Below are 24,638 nucleotides of genomic sequence, written 5' to 3'. Positions count from 1 at the left end.
CAAAAAATACCCAATGACCTTTTCTGAAGTAACATTTGATACTTATCTGAGATTAAACTATCCGATCTCAGACTATTTGTTTCAATCTAGAGCGTTTGGATGTAAAAAGAAAAAAGAAAGTATTTCCTGATGGAATATGTTGGAAAAATATCTAACTGTTTATAGAAGTGTAAACCCTAAAACCTCTAATATTACTACATTAAGGGTTTTATCTTCCACTGTCATTATTCAAATTTACGGCAAAAAGAGAGAGAAAACCCTCTGCCTTAGAGTGTTTGTGTGTGTGTGTGTGTGTGTGTGTGTGTGTGTGTGTGTGTGTGTGTGTGTGTGTGTGTGTGTGTGTGTGGGGGTGTGTGTGTGTGTGTGTGTGTGTGTGTGTGTGTGTGTGTGCTGATGAAAGAGGAGCACAGAAGGGCAAAGTGAAACATTAAACCTTCAAGTTGTGGTTCTGTAAAAACCCCTCTGCTGGGGTGGAAGGGTCGTAAAGCCCAATTTCCATGTCATATTCCATCAAACGTGACGCTGCTGAAACTGGACTTCCCCTGCTTTCTGTTCAGCAGATCCTGAGCACAATTCTAAAGTATATTTAAAAAAAAAAACTGTAAATCTATGTAAAATGATGCAAAAAGGATATATTTGGATGATGTTCATAGGGAGCTTCTACAGCCGGCCGGGTTTTGTTTGTTTCTCAATCCTCAGTGAATGTTTGACATGAGAAAACTTTGACTAGTCAGTAAAACCCAGAGGAACAGCAGCAAACAGAGCTGCAGGTGAGCTGGAAGGTGACCATTAGCTGAACACACCAACCTGCTACCAGGATACGGAACCAAGAAAACTCTTTGGTGTGGATGCTGTTACAGAGGGAAGAAAAATCAGTTTGCTATTTTCAGGTGTTTAAAAATGACACAGGGGAGAACGGTTGTTTATAGCAGCAACTTCCGGTTAGCTTTATAGCATCGAACTGAAGTATTATATATTCCAGGTCAAATATTAACTAATGGGTAAAATTGATCGTTTCTCAACAGCTGAGAGTCCAGACCCTCAGTACCAAGCAAATAGAGTAGATTTATATAAATTGTTTTTACCAAGCTAGATAAAACCTGCATTTGTTGTAATTTTAAAAAAAGTTAGCAGGTTCTTTATCAGTTTTAGCCAAAGTCAACCGGAGTCATTGTGGAAGGTCCAGAGAGCCACTCGCGGCTCACCAGAGTAAACGCGGTGCTGTCAGTGATTTACTGCAGCAGACGTGTGTGAGTACCAGATCGTCCACAGCATCAGGCCTGAGGCGCTGCATGCATCAGCACGGCTGACAACGGAGCTGCAGGTGAACGCCGCAGGCTACGGTGATCACAGGTCAAGGTCATTAAGTCTTTTTTCTATGTGTGTGTGTTGGGAAGAGAGGGGGGGCTGGTCTGTGTGTGTGAGAAAAAGAGAGACGGACACACACAAAGAAAGCGAGCTGCAGTGGGGTCCAGCAGGTGGTCAGATTTTGTCCCAAGAAAAAAAGAAAGTGTACAGAAAGCAGTGGTGGTGATTTCACTAGATGATAAGCACAACGCCAATGTTTTTCATCATTTTGAAAACTTAGATTTCTTAAAATTTTTGCTGCGCCTTGATGTTTAAACAAAGTGAAATGTTTGGAAGGAGATGTTCAGTGATGGAGACAGTTTGACAAAATACAACTCTAACAACTTTTATGTGACATAAACCAATGGTTGCAGGAAACACACAACTAAATGTAGATTTTGACTTTGACTAGGCCATTCTAATGCATACATATACCATCTGACTGTATCCAACTTAGCTGCCACTCTGGAATACAAACCGGTGAGCTTTCTATTTCTAATTTTCCTTCTCAATTATGTATTAATTTGTGTTGGTGTGAATAAATTGCATTAACGTTTGAGATGCATTTTGTTCTTTGTAAAGATAATTTACAGGTTTTCTTGAGAAACAATTTTTATTTTCTTTTAGTGTCAACAAGTTTGAGCATGTGTGACCTAATAAAGAGGCCTGAATTAGCAAGCGATGCTAACTGTTATTACAGTATCTAAACCTTTCGATTAACTTTGGTTTGGAATTGGAAGAATATTTTCTTTTGTTTTAGGGAAGTTTGATGCACAACTTCAACAAAAAACAAGACAGAGAATACATCTGGTGGAGAAATACAAATGAAGATTAGCAGCGATAACAAGAACGAGCTTCGTTTTGGGAATTTCACTTTTCATTTCCAATCTTCATCCAAAAACAGTTAAACCAAAGAAAGCCTTAGCTGCTATTTTTAGCTAGAAGTCAAATATGGCCAACCTTGGTCTTTTGCTCGTCTGGGGTCAGGTGTCAGGGGCCAAATGTCAGCGGGGCTGAAATGACAGTTTATTTTTGGTCCAAACAAGACGGCTATTTAAGGCTACATAAAAAGGCCGGACAGATAATTATACCGGCGCTTGGTCGGCTGCCATTTATCCACCCACCCCGCTGGTCAATTGCAGCCATATGTGAACAGACTAGGGGGTCTGCCTTACTGCCGCCATCTGTGTAGATGTGTGTTTGCATTCATTGTTTTTTTTGATGGCATTTTTTTGCCTTCCTGTGTGTAAATACACTCTGAATTGTCTCTTATGAATGTGTTGCCCTTTTTTTTTCCTCTTATGCAACCTCATCCTGCAGTAGCGCTCGTGTACTTGTGTGGTTTGTCTGTATAAATGTTAGGATCTCACAGTTCCTCTGTTGCTGGTATGGCCTCGAACCTTTTCAATTTGGCTTTAGAAGTCAAAACACTGCTGGGCAGCCGTCCTCCCACATACGGAATCAAATCCTTCAGAAAGGTTTGTTTGTGCTACGGCCTTCGAAACCACCCGGGCTCCGACCTGAGCTCAGCGTTTACAGAGCAGCAAACGCAGCCAGGATGAAACTGAAGGCACCAAATGACAGGGAACACCTTCAGCATGTTTTGTTACTGATCATAATAACGAAACCCTCTGGAACGAGAAGAAATACCAGCATGTTTGTTTGAACCTGAAGAAAACATGACAAAGATCTATCTATCTATCTATCTATCTATCTATCTATCTATCTATCTATCTATCTATCTATCTATCTATCTATCTATCTATCTATCTATCTATCTATCTATCTATCTATCTATCTATCTATCTATCTATCTATCTATCTATCTATCTATCTATCTATCTATCTATCTATCTATCTATCTATCTATCTGAGTAGACAGCAGGTCAACTGACTAACAAACTGGCTCTTTAGCAACCTAGCTATCTATCTAGCAATCCAGTCTCATCAAGATCATATAGACACAATTAAATGACTAAATATCTTCAGCGTGGCTCTAGCTAGCCTGGCCATGGCCTTCCTGTGCAATTCCACTCGAATTGCCCAGTCTGTGTTTTCTCCCCAGACCAATCAGTGAATAGAAGAAAAAGTTATGAATAATGACATTGATTTTTTGCGCTGTTTTAGAATTGTAGTAAGTCTGTAGAATCCGTTCAGGTCTGTGTTCGCCACATTTCCAAATACTGAATTAGCATTAGCAGCTGCCTCATTCAGGTCAGTTCTTCTCTCTTCACAGTGGAGGATGGTTGTTTACAGCGCAGGTTGTTTTAGTGTAAGCTTCTTACTTTTGAGCTGGTGCATTACATACATCACTTGCAAACGTTAGCAAATGGGTAAAATTTAAAACCTGAACACAGTCCAGGCCTCCAGAAACCAATCGTTTCTCAACAGCCAAGAGTCCTGACCTTCTGGACAAGTGTAGTACAAGGATCTAGCCACACCTGGGTTTTTCCAGGCTAAGCTTTAGCATAGTATACATTTTAGCTAAACAATCTTTGCACCATAGCAACATCAATGTCAAACTACCTACAGAGATTCAGAGCAGCATCATTTTTTGGTTCTGGTGAGAAAAAATGGTTTCAGGAACTGATTTTTAACACAGCATGTTGCAGAGCTCCAGCAGTTCTTCAACGTCTTTCAACGGCTCACAAGAGCAAGTTTCACTACTGGATCTCAAGTTGTATTTTGACTATCAGATCACTCCAGTGATGGATTGTTCTGATGCCAAGAGGTGTTGAATGCATTGCTTCTGAAAGAAACACATGCAAAGACATGAGCCTCCACTCTGGATTTTGACATGTCTAGAAGTGAATTAAGTGATTAAATAAGTAAATACTGAAATACAGCATTACGTTATTTGGCTAATTATTAGGTTTATGTGGAGGCCATTTGCACAATATGTTTTTGCCATTTTGACAAAACCTGCAGTTCAAACTTCATCTGGGTCTAAATGCCCTGCATTAGAATAGAATAGAATAGAATAGAATAGAATAGTGATACCCCTAGTTGTCCCATAATGGGGAAATTCCGGTGCATCAAAGTGAAAGGCAATCGAAGCGTGTAGACTCACATAAAAATAAGAACACAAAATATATAAAAACAGAATAAGGAATAATACACTGTATGGCAAGGGCAACATTTTAGCATATTTCAGCATATGCTAAAATATGCTTGTTCAGAACAACCATTCTGAAGAAGAATGGTTGTCAGAGGTTCTGAGAACTCGCTTCTTTATAACTAAATTAAAGTATCTTCTCATAACTGTAAACTTGAACCAAGCCAAACTAGCTAGTTCATTGCAAACCCAGTTTTAATCTATGAAGAATACTCAATGTCTGACAAGTGACTTTGACTCATATATGGATCACAGACTCTGGAAAACACCTACTGAACACATTCTGCACAAAGCATACACACATGTGTAAACCACCTAGAATCCTACACTCGTTTGCATGAGCGAATTCCCATGACATGATGGAGCTCAGTCACTGGTTTCACTTTACAAAAATATAATATCAGCCAATTGTTACAGTACTGGGTTGGTGTCCTGGTATTTCTAGCTGTTTAGTTCCATTCAATTATCGTTTTTTTTTTCTTGTCTTCCTACATTTCTCCTGCTGTTGTTCATATGAATCAGAAAGCAGTTAAAGTGTCATGTGCTTGTGGGCCTCACCTTGATCAGCGGTGCTGATGAACAAAGGCTTGTGTTGATGGTTTTAAGTATTAAACGCTGCTATGATTGTTGTGCCATTAAATTAGGAGGTGCTGCATTATAATTGCTTGAAGTCAAAAGTCAGATTCCTTTCTAATCAGTCAAACTTTACACTAATAAACTTGTTGGAGAGGTACTTGTCCTGACAGTCACACTGCCAGGATAATAAACTCATGACTGAAAGGGAGGTGCCTCGTGTGTGATGCAAAGAGAAAACTAATTATTTACCATGCCTCACAAAAGTATTTACATTATGACGTTTGATGTAGCTTCAGGTTGGATGTGATAGAACAAGACGAGGTAGGGCATAAATGTGTTGAAGAAGTTTCTCATGGTAAATCTTCCTTCAAATTCTGAGTCTGACCAGTTTTCCTGTTCCTGCTGATGGAAAGTATTCCCCCAACACAGTGCTGCCTGCTCTGGTTTTAGTGGTGGAGACATTCAAGAACAATCCGATTGTTTTGAACGTCTCTCTGCTCTGAACGATAGGATTGGAGTCTCAGTCATTGAGAGCTCTTCTTTGTTTTTTACAGCTTTGTTTGCTTGCAGGTTTCTGCACACGCTGCAGTGGCTCTGTTTATGCTGTTTCTTTTGAAAATAGATTTATTTAATTGGTGAATAAATAAAGTAGAAGAAAGGGCTGGGATTTTAGATTTTATGACAATATCTACCTTTTTTCTGTAAGAAAATATAGTTATTTACTTAATGCAGATTATTCAACTTTTACTCATAAAAATAATTAAAATAAAACTATATTATGGATAAAATGGCTCTTTCTCAGAAAAAATGGACATTTGAGGTTAACAGATCCTGAAGATTTGATTCCTTTCTAAGAGCCATAAGTCTCATCAACAGGGCAGACCTTCTCTGCATCACTTCACCAGTTACATTTAGAGAGTTTTGTGGTTGTAACATGACAAAATGTGCAAAAGTTGAAGCAGCAAGAACAAGAATGAATTTGTTAAATCTTCTTAAATGTTGAAATTAAAAGTGGAATTCACCGTGTTCCCCGTGAGAAATGTTGGCACTGCACCTTTTACTGGGCTTTAAATATCTTAACATGTCTTAACATGTCAGACCAAGTGAGTATTTTACGGCTGAAAATACGTTTAAAAAAACTCTAACTCTAAACTGTTAACAGGTGTCTCAGCTAAAGTTGGGATGCATCACATCTTACAGTGAACGTTCTTCCAGACGTCTGAATCTGGTTTTTATAGATTCAGTGTAGGTCTAAAGGCAGATATGTTCTAGATGAATCTGAATCTGAAGTCACGTTCGGTCACTCAGGGTCAGCACAAAGTTAAAGCCAGTCGAACTTTCCAACTAAATCTGTCAAGTGAAAAACCTAACAGTGAAACGCTGTGAATTACAGACATCCTGTCGATGCCTCGTCTTCTCTGTGTCACAAAGTTCAGATCTCAAATTCAGCGGTTCAGAAGTGCTGCCATTGTGTCATAAACCAGCAGTTCTAGTTGGAAACTTTGGTTCAAGCTGAACAACTGCTAACTTGTTTTTTGAATAATTTACTTTCCCTAGTTTTAGTTTTTCTTTCTAACACAGCAGACAGTCCTTGAACATCTTGAAGGAGATCGTTTGCTGTTCAGATGTTTTGCCAGTATTTCATGCCATCACTGTGTATCACATTTTCATAATAGTGATAATAATCTTGTTGCCATCTTGGCTCATCTAAAACAAACAAACAATGGAATTCATGTAAATTTAGTCTTTAAGCTAAAATGAAAAATCGTCTTGTATTAAATAAAAATAAAGGGCAAAACTTTACTAAAGGTCTTGGATTCTATTAGTCAGCAGAGGAACCAGAATCGACCGGCTGTTGAAGGAACAGGAACATAAAGGAAAATCAAACACAGAATAGAAACACTTGAACAGAAAATGTTGTTTTTAAATAATGATTCTATTCATTAAAGAAAAGAAATATGAAATTCAAACCAATCTGGGCTACAAAAGAAAACAAAAAAAACCCAACAACAACTCCTAAATCTAATCATTGGTTGTGTCATTCTTGGCGACAGCATTTGTGGTAACTTTTTAATCAGATTTCATTTGACATGTTGACTGCACCACTGCAACACCTCCATTTTGTTTGCTTTTGTATGCACATCTATTCTGACTCATCGGACTAAGATCAAGAACCGATGGCCTCATGTTCTCCTTCAGGATTCTCTGGTCCATCAGAGAATTCAGAGTTCCACCAATAACATCAGGTTTTCCAGATCTTAAAGAAACAGAGCAGCTCCATGCAATGAAACTTCCACCATCATGTTAGACAGCAGAGATGACGCTGCATTTCTGAGTCCTAAGTTCCCCAAAAATTAAATACTAAATTAAAGTAAAGATACTCAAAACCGTACTGAAGTGCAGAACTCCGTTAAACGTAACGGTCCACCACTTGTAACGGGGGAGTTCCTCAATCAGTCCATGAAATGTTTCCCAAAGTTCTTGGGGATCACCAGGCTGTTCTTCGACCAAATGTGAGCTCGACCTTTGTGTTCTCTTTGGTCTCTGTAGTTTTCTCTCCTCCAGTGAAAGCTGTCTCTTTGTTATTGTTGAATCCTGAACACTTTGACTCAGCTCAGCGACGCCGCAGCACTTTTCATGATGCTCTGGGTTCTGTTGGAACCTCTTAGATGAGTCATCGGCGTAACGCGGTTCCATCTGAGGATAACGGTTCTCACTGTACCCACTACAGGCCTTTAAAGCTCTGGGAATGGACTCGTCACTCTTTCCAAGCTAATAGACAACAATGGCTTTGTTTGTCATTTGATCTGCTGCATTTTGAGCCGTTTTATCTCTTCATGTGGTCAGAGGTTATTTTTAATTTTCTTCATTCTACACGTCTAACAGGAAACTGAAGCTAACAGTGTGATCATTCACAATTACTTTATGGGTTTAATTTTATGGCATTGATTCACAACAACTATATCCTGTAATTGTACCTTATGAAAAAAAAGAAGTTTGGAGAGGAGTTGTGTCAAAACTGTGAATACAAAGGAAATCTTTAGTTACAAATACTTTTTTCACAATTCTGCTGCCTGTTGAGCTGCAGCAGCTTGAAGTCATCCATTCCAATCAAGGTGGGAAGATAAACACAAGGATGACTTCACTGTGATCCTTAAAGTGTCAAATAAAGGTATAAAAATGATTTTTTTTAGAAGAAAAAAAAAACAAAACAAAAAGGAAGCTGTTGATCTCCATCAAGTAAACCTGTAGCTCAGTCGATCAGCTTCTGATCAACTGAAGCACAACAAGAACGATTAAGAAATTCTCTCCCTCCATCCACTCAATGAAACGATCCAGGGCAAAGTTCAAAGGTTAGATATTTTTTGTCTATTTACAGGTATTAAATAAAGCGTACATGATTATTGGTAGATAGGGATTATTTTTTATAATATTAACTTAAATTATTATTCAAAAATATATTTAAAAAAGTGAAATATTGAAAATAAATTCATCTAATGTACCAGAAGCATAACTTCACACTGAAAATTAAAAACAGACTTCAATTTATTGCTTAAAAATAAAAGCTCATAAAATCCTTTTTTTTCTAGTTTTTTTTTTACAATTATTTTTATTATTTTTTTCTACAAAAGACATTCCAAATAAAAGAAAATATTTTCAACAAGTGACTTTTATTCCAACAATCATCTGTTGAATAATGGAGTATCAGAGCCAGGCTGGAAATTTTGTTTAAGAGAAGAAACTAAAGACAGATAGTTTCTCTCTGTGAAAGAAGGGATTAACTTGACTTTGTGTGTGTGTGTGTGTGTGTGTGTGTGTGTGTGTGTGTGTGTGTGTGTGTGTGTGTGTGTGTGTGTGTGTGTGTGTGTGTGTTCATGCGTGTGTGTTTGTGTTCTATGTGTAAACTATAGATGTTTGTGTGAGCATCCTTGCAGGTTGTATTTATGTGCAGATGGGGAAAGTTGTTCTGCTGCGATGTGAAACCATTTCTGCATCAGAAAGTTGAAGCGACACAAGAACAAGAACAATTCCTCCCTGTTCCCACATGAGATAATTAATTTCTGCTTTACAAAACACCCCCAACTTCCTGTGTGTGAAAACTGTAAGCTGATAAGATTCTGAGGTTAAGCGATTTGTTTGTTTGTTTTTTTTCTTTGGCTCACTGAGGGTTGTGATGTCTTTATGAGGGAAGCTAATGGTTGGTTGACCCGGTGCCTGTAGATCAGGTTAGTCCCTAACCTGGATGTTAACTTCCTGAGCAATCCATTCAGTGCTCTGTCTCTGCTTTCTCTCATTGAACTAGATTTCTCCAGTAGAGTTTCAACTTGGTCAATCAGCAAACAGAAGGAGAAGTTGTGAACGATGATGCTGATTTTCTGCGCTGGTTTAGATTTGTAGTCTGCTCTGTAGTTTTAGCAGTGGCAGTCGAGGAAGTGAACAGCTCATGTTGGTCAAACTTCCAAATATTAAATTCAGATTAGCAGACATCTGGTTTGTCTTGACATTTCTCTCTTTGTAGGAGAGGATTGTTGCTTGCAGCGCAGACAACCTCCATTCCTTTAGTAGAGACGTTCGAGAGAATGTGCATATCTGAGTTTAGCACATGTTAGGGGTTCATGTATGAAACAAGAATAAAAGTTGCTCTGGACAAACAAGCAAAACGTTCTGTGTGCCAGAAAACCAGCCCTGAATTTAACCTCCCACAGTGAAACATGGTGGAGGGAGAACTGTGAGTAGATCCAAACAAGAATCTTGAAAATTGCCATCCACAGATTATATCCATCCACACTGAGGTGGAAATGATGTGAAAGATGAATGGGCAAACATTTCAGTATCTAGATTTACACAGTTGGCACAGACATACCCTAAATACTTGCACCTCCTTGTAACCCTAATGCTAACCCATAGTGTAACCTCAGAAAGTGTGAAATACAAATAGAATCTCTTCTTGTTTTTTTGTTGGCTTTTCCCTTTATAGGTCGCCACAGCAACTCATCTGTTTCCATCTAACCCTGTCTTCTGCATCTTCTTCTCTCAAATATTTTGTTTGTAAAAAAAAAAAAAAACAATGTATGCATTATCCCAGGCACTACTTGGTGTTGGTTTACATGTAGACATGTTGCTGTCCAACACAGCTGTCCATGTCCAACACAGCTGTCCATGTCCAACACACCTGTCCATGTCCAACACAGCTGTCCATGTCCAACTGTCCACACCTGTTCTTTTCTTTCCATGAGAAACTAAGAGGTTCCAAGTTTAACCCTTGAGAGACCCCCATTTTCAGAGTAGCTTGGTTTCATTTCCATACAGAGCTTCTGGAGGTTATATGTTGCAGATGTTGCAATTGAATGTATGGAAGCTGAGAGCGGACATTTTCTTCTCGTACATTTTCCCGATAGTTTTCTCCAGTTAATGAGTTAATTTTGAAAAAACAAACTTTGTTTTCTCGTTGTCCTGACCTGAATGTGTTACACCTGATTCCATCCTTCGAATGCACGCCATGCCAGAAAACGTCCACTCTGGGCTTCCGTACGAATGCGGATCATTTGTGCATATTTTTTTATCGATTGATAAAAGAAAAAAAAAAAAAATCAGCACATGTTCTAATAATTTTGTATTGATATATATGGCAGAGGTGATGGAATTTACTGTGCTGTAGCCTCTGAGGCCTTCCTTATCAAATTGTGATAAAATTTTACAAAGGAAAAGAAAATCAATATAACTTGCCAATTTTCACCAGCCTGATGCTTTCTCCAGAAGATTCTCAAGGAAGAAAAATCCCTGCTCTCCACTGGGCCGCATTATCTCAGATCGGGACACCTGCCTTACAAACAGGGAAAGCTGAGTAATGAAGACAGCGGTCATATGTGAGGCCATATTGTTTTTATAAGGATCCAGAAAATACCAGATTTAGTGACCAAGCGTCCATATTGCTGAAGTACTCAGTGCTCTGCAGAGAACCGAGCATTTTTCTTAAAGTAAACGTTGAGTAATGGGAATCACGGCTCATGGAGAAGATAAGATTGCAAAAACCAAATGTTGCTGCTGTTGGGAATAACCACATCGCTCCAGTTCCAGTGTTTTTCTTCATCAGAATTAATGTCTCACTGTTCATTTACGCATCAAGTGATCCTGATTGGCTCACTCCCACTGTCCAAAAAATACATTTTATAATTTTCCAAACTCTACTGTCATAAATAAAATGTACAAGATTGCATTTCTCTTTTCTCGTCTCGAAAGATAGGCAGACTTTTTTTTCCCGTTCCTTTCGTTTTTTTTTTTTTTTTTTTGTTCAACAATGGTGAAAAGCATCTGGTAACACTTCAGTGTAATTGCTGCTGAGAAACCCAGAAGATCTGAGAGGAGAAGAAAATTCCAACATGTTTTTCCTCCATCCTTCTACTGCCCCGTTCGTGTCCGTGCTGGAATTCTACCAGCGTTTGGGCAAAAACAAATGAGAGGGGTGTTCTGAGTTTCAAAAAAAAGAAAAAAAAACTTAAGTGAAATACAAGAAGGGTATTTTTCAGAGACAGTGTGTGTAGAAAAGGTGTTTTCCAGAGTTAAGCCGTGAGAAGCTTATAGTCTGTGCCATTTTCTTTGGCAGCAGTTACTAGTCCTTCTTAAAGACACAGAGCAGTAAATAGTAACACATGATTGTTAATGAATAGTTAGTCTACGCTCAGCTGGTGGGGTACTTCCTTGTCTCTCCCTGTTTCAGCTGCCAGTTCTAAACATTAAGGCTGTGGTGTTTCCACACTCTGGTCAGTAGTTATCAGCTGCCACTTGAATTCTTTTATGCAAATCTCAAATATCAGTCCTTATTACTGTTGACCGATAACACCCCAAGGATTGGAGATTAAAAAAAAAAAAAAACTAACAACGTTTTACCTTTAAAAAGCAATACTTTTCCAACCAAAAGCAATTTCCTTATTAGTGGTATTGTATGCATCATTCTTCATGTGTCTATAGATAACCTGGATTGTTTACCTACAACAGAGTATTAGAGGATAAACATTTTATCATTTAAAAAATAGTCATAACATTACTACATCTCAGACTCCAGAGTCTTCATTTTCAAATGTTAAATGGTAAAGTTATTACACTGATCAACAGGCAAAAAATGTCTTTGGTTTTTCAACTGTTTTAGGGTCATGTTGATCAGCTGAATCCAGAAATCACATTGGTTTTGCCCAATCAGATCAACTTTCTGAACTATGGAGCAACATGAGCATCAAAATGCATGACTTGTTCTCACATCTGGGTTGGTTTCCTGAGAATCTGGATCAGTGAGTGATGAGCAGGAGGAGAGATTCCATCAGGACAGAAAGGAGGTAATGTTCAATTCACATGTACTTATCAGTGTTTATTATTCAATTTATAGAAATCCAAGTTTGTAACATTTAATTTATACACTTTGTTAGAAAACAACTTTTTTTCTGCTAAAACCTTTCTATGGATGAGAAATATTAACAGAAATGAACTTATAATGTCATCAATTTAGATCAGATTTCTCTAGATGAAATTAGAATTAAACCTAAAAATGGATGTCATTTTGATTCAGCAGTGCACCAAACTAAAAGTCACGGTATCAGCGGGAGGTGATTTAGGTTGCAAAGATGCATCTGACCGATAACTGTTCATTGGAAAGATGCAACCAGAATAGAGATATTAGGTCTTAATATTGAGGGCAATATTTGGAGAGAAAACCAAGAGTTAAGTTTTTGGGCCTGGTTTTGTGACCACAGAACATACCTTATAATCTAGAAGTTGACCTTGAACTCATCTGGACCTCAACGTATCCAAATGTGAAGCTGTTTGGTGAAAACATTGTAATGTGCATGAATAATGATCCCAAATGAAGCAACAGGTCTGCAACAGGATCAATGCCTTCCACAGAAAACATAATCTGTAGGGTCGAAGGCTCAAATTGCAATTATCAGACAAATCTGTCATCCGGTGTACCTGAATCAGCTTCTCAGCATTCCACCAAGTTCTACAGGTGACTTCAGAATGTGATTCAGGTGTGTAGATGCACATCTAACAGTCATGAACATCAACTTCAGGAAACTGTCTTGGGAAAAGCAGAATGTGTTTAATCAGAGGCTTCTTCAAATTCACTGTAACACAGACTGCTACAAGTGCCAAAAGTCGTTACTGTCTACAATAACTCTTTGAAGAAATTGAATTTAACATGAGTTACAACAATATTTAATTCCCTTTTGGGACCAATAAAATATTTTGAACTGAATTGAATTTTATCAAATACATAGAGTGTCTCTGGTAACATCAAGAGACGATGCATTTAAATATTCTATTTAAAGCATAAATAGAAAAACATAAGAATAGTCACAAAAATGAAACTTTTGTATTTGTGTTGTTGAACACAAACTTTAACAAGAACTATAGAAAGTGGAGTAAAGTACAGTAAACTCATTTATCCATCCATCCATCCATCCATCCATCCATCCATCCATCCATCCATCCATCCATCCATCCATCCATCCATCCATCCATCCATCCATCCATCCATCCATTTTCTAACACCCTTGTCCCTTAGTGGGGTCAGGAGGTGCTGGTGCCTATCTCCAGCTAACGTTCTGGGCGAGAGGCGGGGTCACCCTGTTCAGGTCGCCAGTCTGTCGCAGGGCACTAATTTATCCACATGGGGAAATTTGTTGTGTTTATTAGCAGGAGCTCAGGCGTTCTCCCTGAATCTGGTTATGAGCCGTTGGGGAGTTAGAATCAGCAGCAGTGTGTTTTCACAGGTCCAAGATCATCCATATGCTTTTTCCCATTTTGTCACAACCACAAACCTGAATGTTTTTATTGGGATTTTATGTGATAGACCATTTTCTTTCTTTCTTTCTTTCTTTTGTTTTTTTTTTTTTTACAAAGAGAATATTCTGAAAACTGTGGTGTACATTCTTAAATATTTTCTAGAATCACCATTTCAATGCATTAACACCTGCAAATCATTTGGGGCATGTCTCTAACAACTTTCCCATTCAGATTCTCAATCAGGTTTTTGTCTGGTCTTTGACTGGGCCGTTTTGACTCTTGAATAAGCTCTGGTCTGAACCAGCCGTCTTCACCTCCAGTCCCAGTCGGGCCCGGTGTCCTGCGACGTTTAGTCTCCGGTCCAACACACGAATCAAATGACTGAATCGTCTCCTCAGTTCAGTCCAGTTCTACAGAGTCCTGCTAATAACTGGATTATTTGAACACACACACACACACACACATGCAGACACACTGCATATGTTAGATGTGCCTCTGTTCCAAGACACCTGACGACCTCCTCTGCATGCCATCAAGTGCTGCAGAAGCCTGTTAATCACCCACTTATTGAATTCAGGTTTGTGACAGAAGGGAAACACCTAAACCATGCAGGGCAGTGAACCCTGAAGACCAGAAGCACTGGCCTTACCTGACCCTGCCCTAAACCACCTTCTCCCTGACCCGTCGGCTGTGTGCTTTGGTCTTCATGATTGAGCCTATCTACTAATCTTCTCTAACACACCTCTGAAGCCTTTACAGAAAAGCTTTAATCCAACTCTAGTCTGTTTGCCTAGAAAGTCCGGTTTGTTTGGTGAAGTGTGAATGGATACTTTAACTCTGATGTGGAACAGAAAGCAAACTTTAATCCACCTACAAACCCAGGCCTGGGTTCGGTTCAAGTGAATTCTGGCGCAGCTCGAATGCAGATGTGGATGCCAAGCAAATTGGAGACCGCTCCAAAAGAAGGGAGTGGACTATAGAGCAAGGCATTCTGGGTAAATACGACTAGCAGGAAAAATGGCTCATGGTCTTCAACCAAAACCAAAAGAGAAATTACAGCTACTAAAATCTGACACCATTCTGTTTTTGTTTACATTTTATGAAGAAGGAAGTTGAGCTCGGTGTCTTCTGCAGATGTTTTTGTTTCGTTTCCTTCAGTGGTTCTAGGTGCAGCGCCACCACAGGTGAGGAGGGGAACAGTTTGATCTGAGGGTTTGGTTTGAAACCCAACTGCAGCAGCTGAAAATGGAAGAAATTTAGCAATTTTGGACCCCAAACAAAAACTGAGTGAAAACACTCTAACACACACATGGGAGCTCTGTTTATTAAGGGACAAATAGGCATTACTATTACTCAATTTTTTTAAGGTAATTACTATTGAAATGGACCCAGAAATGTTAGGTGGAGCTAACCTCATTTCTTTTGGTGTTTCAGTGCTGTTAACAATAGATTCTCTTTACTAAAAGTATTTGGTTAAATTTACCCAACCAAACTGAATGCCAAATTCTTACTTCATTTTTTGGGGGGCAAATTCTGCAGATTGTTTTTACAGTGTGAGCACCTCCAGGTTCACATTTAGATGCTATCTATAGGTTGTTTCTCCAGGGTCCGGGCCCTCTCTGAAAGTTGGAAAATGTGTGTTACTTTGTAAAAAAAAAAAAAAAAAAAAAAAAAAAAAATGAATTCTGCCGTTCAAACAACCTGGACGCATTTGGACCCGAAGTACAACAGAGCTGGAAGGTTTGGGTGTTTGTTTACTCCTCAGTAAGATATACTGAGACAGAACCTGACAGCATGTTTAGGTCTTCATCTGCTGCGCGGTGACACTTTAATCAGCAGATCTCGTGGTCAGACAGACATGAGACCTGCTTACAACACACACAAACACTGACCACACACACACACACACGCACGCACGCACGCACACACACACACACACACACACACACACACACACACACACACACACACACACACACACCAATGCAGCCTGCTATCATTGAAATAAATACTTTGCACCCACACCTTACCACATTTCGCCAACAATCCCGACCACACCAATGAGCCCACCCTGACTCCAAATCCAAATCCACCATCACAACTGACTCTAATTTAGCGTTTCAAGTCTGTGTGGCACCAGGGTGGCAGAGCGGCAGGGTGGCACTGCTGACGGGTTGTGGGTGTCTGTGGAGCCAGAGTGGGGGGGTGCATGTGCATCCAAGCTGTTAGCCAGGCTTCAAAGCACTTGTTAATTTTGCTTGGTAGAATATATAACGTTTTACACACTTGTCACTTTACTGCAGCAAGGGCTTTTTTGGAACTTATTGGTGCAGGGATTGTTTTCTTGTGATGCCAAATTGATTCAGTACTCTGCTGGAATGTTGCTTTGGACCTGAGCATTCAGCAATTTTCAAAATGGTGTTTGGAACAAAGTAACTCCAGTTTTAATAAATGAAGAAAAAAATATATTAAAAAAAACGGCTTTGCAATAATAGGAGAGCAATTGTTCTTTTTAAAGGGGACGCATGGAAACATTTAAAACTTTTCTTAAAAAAAATAAAATAAAAAGCCTCTAAACCAAAATGACAAAAACAAAACATCACCTCTGACTCAGTTTTAATGATATCGTTTTATGTGCAAATTAAAGCATCAAATAAAAATTTTGTGGAATGGGGGCAATGAATTCATATCTTTCCAGTTCATTAAATTATATTTGATCAACTTCAAACGAGCCGTTTTGGCTTCTTTCTTTAAAAGGAAAAAAACTGGAGCAAAAGATAATGTGATAAAAATTAGTTTTGATGGAGGCTCCAATTTGACAGGCTGAACTTTGCCTGTCACCACTGGACCCTTTGCCCATTGGCATTTATTAACTTATTCTTCTCCCAGACTATCTGTGCCAAATGTGGGACCTATCCCCCCATGGCTGGATCTACTGTGGGCGGAGCCTCTGGGTGGAGCCTATCGGCATGTCATCTGCTATTGAACATTCATTTGGAGAAACCTTATATCCACAAGTGAGCTCACAAACACACACACACACACACACCCACACACACACACACACACACACACACACACACACACACACACACGTGTGTTCACTCAGGTATGGATTCAGGCATTTATACAGTCTATCTTGGGCTGCAGTTGAATTAATTAGCACTGTGAGCTTTTTAATGACATTAACTTCTAAAGAACTGATTGCCTCTTGTCATTGGACTGAAAAAACACAACACAATTCAAAAAGTAACTCCACATGATACATGTGATAAAAAGATTTCAATAAATAAAACACACAGACATAAAGGAATCTAAAATACACAACATGAAACAGAGCGCAGAGCGACCAGGTGGCTGTGAGGAGGGAGGAGCTAATGAGTGTTTAATACAGATCTGATGTATTGCAGACTCTTAGTGAGTCTGGAGGTTCTGGATTTTTTATTATTATAAATGCATGTAGTTTTTTTCCTCTCTTTCTGCAGGTGTAGAACCAGATTACTGTGTTTTGTTTTCTCTCTATCCTTTCTCTGCTCTTATCACCCTCTTTTCCTCTTTTCTTTGTACCTCTCCTCTGCTCCCTTTCTTTTTTCTCTCTTTCACTTTTCATCTCTGTCTCCATTTCCATTGCATAAACTGCATAAAGTGGAGCATTATAGCTAAGACTGCAATGCTCCTCTTGCTAATGTAAATCTGTTGGGCTTCTCCAGGCCACAATTCTGATGGCTGCACTGCAGAACAGCACGCATATAGAAAATAGAAAACATTACAAATGAAGTCTAGGTGTAAAATCCAGGCATTTTGGAAGAGACACAGGCCCAACCGACCTGAAGAGGCAACGTGAGCTGGTTCTCTACAAAACCTTCAGTCTCACTTTAATCTGACCAAAGTGTTTTAGTAATGGCAAGACAGAAATCTTTATTCACTATCATCTATATGAAAGGGGAAAATGGTTCTGGTTTGTAGGTAGCATCTGATGGTTGAGATAACACCCAGCAGACTTGGTGACCCCGAGCTTCCCCTCCTGGCAGCTCAGTGAAAATGAGCTTTGGATTTTTTTAATCTCCCTTTAGTTGCATTTGGCTTAAAGGAATGATTATTAGTGATGCCAAAATGATGTGTGTTTTTAAAACTGCTTTTTAAATAAATATACATCGGAGCGAAGGGCCAAAAAAAGCCAACTTTGGATTGATTTAGCGATAGCATGTGATTATTGTACCTTTTTTTTTGTTTGTTTTCTGAACCTGAGTATCTGTTCTTATATTGAGCCTGGAAATGGTTTCACTACCTGCCCAACCATTTCACTAACTGAGTATTACACAGGAAGGACAAACAGGAGTACAGTCTATCACCCTTATTAAATTAAAGATGTTTTCAAACTACACTTGGTAAGTTAACATTACCCACGTTATGTTGGTAAGATTATTACCAAAATGTTAAATTTGAGATAAAGTATTTGTCTTTCTACAAACAACCATTGATAATCTTTTTCACATCCATCCAGAGACTTCTACTAAAAAGCCGACTTTGTGCTTTTGTTTTGTTTTTTAAACATGGCTACGTATAGCAAGCATTTTGAGAGAGAGTGACCCAAATCCTGTTTTAAAATTTCTTCATTTATTTTTGTGAATGAAGAAGGTGACAAAAGAATGTCATCACCTTTCTAAAATAATGGCCTAAGATATTTTTTGCCAAAAGTGATTTTTGTTTGACTACATGAGAGGTGTCCAAAGTGTGGCCTGGGGGCTATTTGTGGCCTCTGAACTGATTTAGTGCGGCCCCTGAATTATACAAATTTGTTTCACAACACAAGCGCAGGTGGTTGATGCCACATGCCATTAATTTAAAAAATGCAATTAAAAACTCTCTTTTCAAACTGATTCTTCTTCTACAGCTTGCTTCCTGTAGAGATGGATGTCTCATTTCAGATCACAAACTTCTCAGTAGAATGGGAATAATTGTAAATCTGAATCTGTCAGCTGTGTGACAAACTTTGTGAATATTTCTCATTAACCGTTTACAGTCACTGCTGCTCAGTTTATCTCATGTATCCTTCTGACTCAGTCGTGAATTCTGGTTTTTTATCTATGAAAGGGGTGTGGATCTCCACCATGTGAGCAAAACACACACACACACACACACACACACACACACACACACACACACACGCACACACGCACACGCGCACACGCGCACACACACCTACACACACATAGCATTCATGTGCAGTCGGTGGTGACCACTGCCCTCTACAGGTTGAAGCAGGCAGTAGATACCAAACATTTTCAGATTTTTTTTTGGTTTCTCAGCAGCTTCAGCAGAGAAAATCATTTCATGATCAAGATACAGCTGAAAAATTTCACACCAGGATTTATTAATGAATTCTGTGTGTCTTTCAAGCACCAGTTAACACATCAACATAATTTCTGAAACTGCATAAATAATTTACAGCTCTCTTCAAGCGCACACAGAATTTCACATGCTTCAATTTTGGCTTCTTTAAACGTGTTGCTTATTAAACAGTATAATACAAATTTGTGTGAAAATCACAAAGTAAAAGTTGAATTCATTATATGTTGTAGTTACAGAGAATTATTTATATATTTTTTTAACTTATTTACAATTTATATATGGCCTATGCTGAAGTAAGAACAATTTCTGAAGTGACTGTTTGAGCAGAAATCTGACGGAAGTTACCTTTAACCATGGAACCACTAAACCCGCCTCCCCACTGAGCCTGCTGGTGTTTGAGGAACAGCAGCATCATTTTAAATCACTTAGAAATAAAAATAAAGAAAATTAACATGATGGAGTTACAAATGTCCGATTATTTTTCTAGTTAGTTACTTCCTCTTCCTGAGCTGCAGCAGGTCATGAATATTTTTCCACAGTCCAGATGACTGGTCAGCAGTTGGCTTGTTGTGCAGGTCAGGTAGGTGTTAAAGGTTTATTACAGGAGCCAAAATGGGTTCATGTGTTCTGCATTGTAGATACTTTGACGTGGTTAAATAAATGCAATAGTCTTTACTATATTTCAGAGTTCAATGTTGTTCATGATGTGTAAATTTAATTATTAAATTATGAGCTCAGGGACATATTGACTGAAATATTTTAAGAATATTAATTATGACACTTTTTGTTTTTAACAGTACAGTACATGCTATGAATGCATTTATTCATTTTATTTGAATAATAAAATGTCCATGTATCTATTTACTGAACTGTGGTGTTTCTGGGACTCAGTACAAATTATTATGAAAACATAAAACCCGATCATTTCTGCATGCATAGCGATTTCCATTTTCTGTTTTGTTCCTGTCCATCAGTGCTCAGCGAACAGGACGACTTGTGAAAACAGGTCAACAGTTACACTGTTGAAGGACCAACTTTGGAGTTAAAATGGCATCAGGAGTGCATTTCATCTTCAGACTCTTGTTACCAGTTGTAACTGGATCATCTTATCCTGTCACAAAAAGTCATTGATCAATTATTTTCGTGATAAGTTCAAATGAGCCTGGTAATTCCCATCCTGATGAATATTTTCGAAGGCCAGTTTGGTTTACAGAGACATCACAATCCATTGTATTTATGGTTTTGACTGTGTGTATTTTCACATCCGTTTTGTTTATTGTTTTTAGTTGTGTTTTATTTTGGATATTTAATATATTTTCCAGATCCACTGGTGACTGTTCTTCAAAAAATAAAGTTTATTGCTCTCTGAGAGGCTGAACCTGCATTATTATACCATTGTCAATATAATACTTGAAAATGGCCTCAAAACAATATCATTGTTTATCGCAATAGTTACAGGGACAATTTATTGCCCAGCAGAATCTGCTGTGGTAACAGGCATTTTTTAACTGAAGGCCTGAAAACAACTGAAGACAGAAGATGAAGAATAAAATGACAAAAGAGAAAGAGGGTGATGTGTGAAAATATAGGGAAACAAAACAGAAAACACATCACTGGTCAATTATATTTGAATTTATCAACTTAAATTTGTGAATAAAATGAGATTAAAAAATAGCAGCAGATTATAAATTCCAGCACCTTACTAATCAAACATACTGAGTAAATAAGTCAGTTATTTTTTTCCCCCCTTTTGATTATTGATTAACAAACATATTAAAATATGTAACTATTGAGGCTTAATATCCTTTTCTACTCATCTACAGCTTTTTGTAAATTCTGTCTTATAAATGACATTTTCCTGAATGAAAATAGGAACTATGTGTGTGTGTGTGTTTTTTTTTTTATGTGTTGAGTGATGAAGTGGTAAACACGAGGGACCTGCTGACTTCTGCCCTGAGGCTCCACAGGGGGAGAAACATTTTCCCTTCATACGAAACCTTTGATCACACACCCTTTAATCACTTCCTGTAGATTATACAGTATACATGCACCCCAGCACTGCCCCCACTCTGTAAGAGTGTGCGTGTGTGTGTGCGTGCGTGCGTGCGTGCGTGCGTGCGTGCGTGCGTGCGTGCGTGTGTGTGTGTGTGTGTGTGTGTGTGTGCACCATGCGTTATGGCTTGAAGGCAGCCAGGGGGAGATGCAGTCATCCAGTCTGATGGCAGACAGTGATAGGGAAGAAAATGAGACAGAGGCATGATATCATCAAAGAGTGACAACCGGAGCGAGTTATAAATACACCAGGCTGAAAGCAATGAGCCGCATGAACTGACCGACTGACTCAGCACATTTACGGCCTGCAAAAATCAATCAGTGGAGGTGCAGCTCGAGCTGTTTCATCTGTCCTGGCCGACGAATACAGCGGTCATGGTTTGTGAGTGCAGCCAAATGTGCAAAGAAGCATTGAGGGAATTAAAGTCTTCAGTTTTCACTTTTTATGTACATATATAAAAAAAATCAAAACAAACCGCTGTGTTTGTGATTTTTTTATACTGAGATCTAAAAAAAATGAGTGAACATCTCCAGTGGGAGGTCAGAAATGAAAACAATTCTACAAATCTGAAATAAAAAAACAAGAAACAAGCAACTTCTCCAATGGATTTCCAAAAATATGCATTGTGAACCTGTGAATCATGTGTATGTGTGTGAGTGTGTGTTTTCATCCTGCCAGTTTACACAAACACTGTGGTGGGTTCCACTGTACGCCCACTACAGAGTGACTGCATGCAGATCGTCAGAAGATCCCCCCCTCGCCAAAAACACAAACACCCCCCCCCCCCCCCCACACACACACACACACACGTTTGTTTTGCTATCTTTGTGGGGACTTTCCATTGACTTCCATTCATTTCTACAGCCTAAACCTTACCTTTACCCTTTTCCTAACCCTAACCATCACATACCTAACCCTAACCAAAACTCAATTCATACCTTAGCCCTAACTCTGACCCCTGACCCAAAAACAGGGTTTCCCCTCGTGGGGACCAGGCTCAGGTCCCCACGAGGAGCGACTGGTCCCCACAACGTAGCATATGTCAGGAAAATCGTCCCCACAAGGTATTACAAACAAACGCACACACACACACACACACACACACACACACACACTCGCACGCATACACACAGGCGCCACTGGAGCGGTCACCACACCCTCTGCTTCTGCAAACCCAATCATCATCCAGGACCCTGGCAGGACCACAGCCACCTACACACAACTTCGTCCTTTAAGGGAGCATGCACCGGGTCGTATGACACCGTGAGTTAAAACCAAATGGCACCGTGAACACAAAGCTGCCTCCACGTGGGCCCATGTGGAGTCTGGGTGTTTCAGGAGGCAGGGTGTGACCTCTACCAGCACCAGGTCAGCTCTTAAAAGACGCAGATGCACTGGAGGGAAAGGAGATGGAGCTGGTGAGGTAACGTAAGACCAGTTAGACGTAGCAGGTCTCACCTCCAACCAAAGCCAGGACCCTGGAAGTCAACTCCTTAAGAAGACACTCTATGGGCACTCTAAGAAGTGTATTTGGGGTGTAGTTCATTTTATGCACTTATTTACATTAATCTCACTTATTCTTTTGGCTTAGTGATGACGACTTACTTTTTCGTGCTGAAGTAACTTAAAAGTTTCACATTTCTAAGGTAGAGGAACGTTTTACTTTGGCTTTTCTTGAAACAATTAAGTTCAAAGCCATGTCTGTGTCCTAAGTCTGACGTCATGACGAAGCTTCCCCAGGGACAGACCCTGAACCAACCAGCTGCTGTGGTGGCGCAGGGGTTCAGCACAACCCACATAAGGAGACCTTAGTCCTCCACACTACCGTCACAGAGTCCATTCTCAGCCTGATTACCTTTGCTGCATGTCTTTCCTGTCTAATTACTCTCAAATAAAGACCACCTGAGCTAAAAAAGGGTCCTTTATTAGTTTACTTCTTTATTTGAAGTAAACTAAATGATTTGAGTAAGACTCACTTAAATTTGTCAACTTAAACCAACTTACCATTTGAAGCAATTCAATTAAGTTGGTTCAACTATTTTCTTTTTTCAGTGTGTGGAATTATTATTCTAGTCATTAAAAGTCTTAAAGCTTTAGACTTTAAGACTCATTAGGAAATGCAGACTTCTGTTCTTCCTGTAACATTTTGTTTTCCTATTAAAGTTGAACATTTATTTTTCTTCCACGTTTTCCATTCAGACTTCTTTTTTTTCCCATCAGTGGTTGCAGTGAAACCCCCCCACCCACCCACCTCAGTTTGTCAAAATGTGACAAACGCCAACACAGCAGTAGCGTGCTGAATAGAAACGCTGTCTGGGTCTACAGAGACCACGCCCGCTGCTGCCACTTATATAAGACTGCAGATGTAACACCGATCGGAGACCCAACACCAGCAGCTCTGTCTCTATTATCCATAAAACTGCACAAAGTGAAATGAAGCTGTTGTAGACGTCTCTGATTACATCAGAACCAGTACCCTTCTCTACTGTGTAGTCAGGAAGTAGGAATCTGACTCAGGGTTAGAAGAAACTGCTATCATTTCACTGAAGCTCTATGAGTTTTGCAAGGCCAAAATTGTTTCAGGCACAAAGTGAAGAGGACTTAGAGGTACCAGATCAGGCTGATAGATCAGCGTGTCGCTGAGGGAGTCATCATTCGGTATGTCCTGTGCAGCCGAGATGATCTCAGGGTCAGATGTCTTCCAAAAAGGAAGCCAGGGGGTCACTAATGACTTGAGCTTGAAGGGTTTCCTCTGGTTACTGAAGAATCTCTGAGACCTTTGTCATGAACAATGAACACTTCTGGAAGGGAGCCGTGTGGCTCTGTCAAAGTCTGCTGACAATTTCTCTCCACAGATTGTTCATAATGTGGTTCATTACCAGGTTCAATGACAAAATCACTAAAGTCGTGATTGTCATCATCAGACTCTTCACTTAGTACTGATTTTGAGTTTAAATGCATTGTATGTCATTATAATGGAAACATCCCTGAGAAAAGGATTTAGGTTGAAATACCAAACATCAAAATAAAAATGAGATTCTTAACCACTGCTAGACTGGTCATCTGGACAGAACAGAGGCTTTCCTTGTTCTAATATCTCGTCAAACCCTGCCTGTATGTCAAATGAGATCGTCTTAGTCCCTAACCTTGCTTCGTTCTAAAGTATCATTGCAGCCAAAGAACGATCCATCCATCCATCCATCCATCCATCCATCCATCCATCCATCCATCCATCCATCCATCCATCCATCCATCCATCCATCCATCCAGGGCTGTGGGGGTCATTGGGATGGAGACATGGTACACCATGGACTGGAGGGCAAGAAGTCCATTGCAGGGTTTAAAATGACTTCTACAGTTTAATTCTTAATAAGTGTAAAAATACAAAATTCTATTCTTTATGCATACTGTTAAAGA

Source organism: Poecilia mexicana, unplaced genomic scaffold, assembly GCF_051168715.1.
Source record: "Poecilia mexicana isolate PSO_F unplaced genomic scaffold, ASM5116871v1 scaffold_8, whole genome shotgun sequence".
NCBI lineage: Eukaryota > Metazoa > Chordata > Actinopteri > Cyprinodontiformes > Poeciliidae > Poecilia > Poecilia mexicana.
This window is presented reverse-complemented; position numbering follows the sequence as displayed.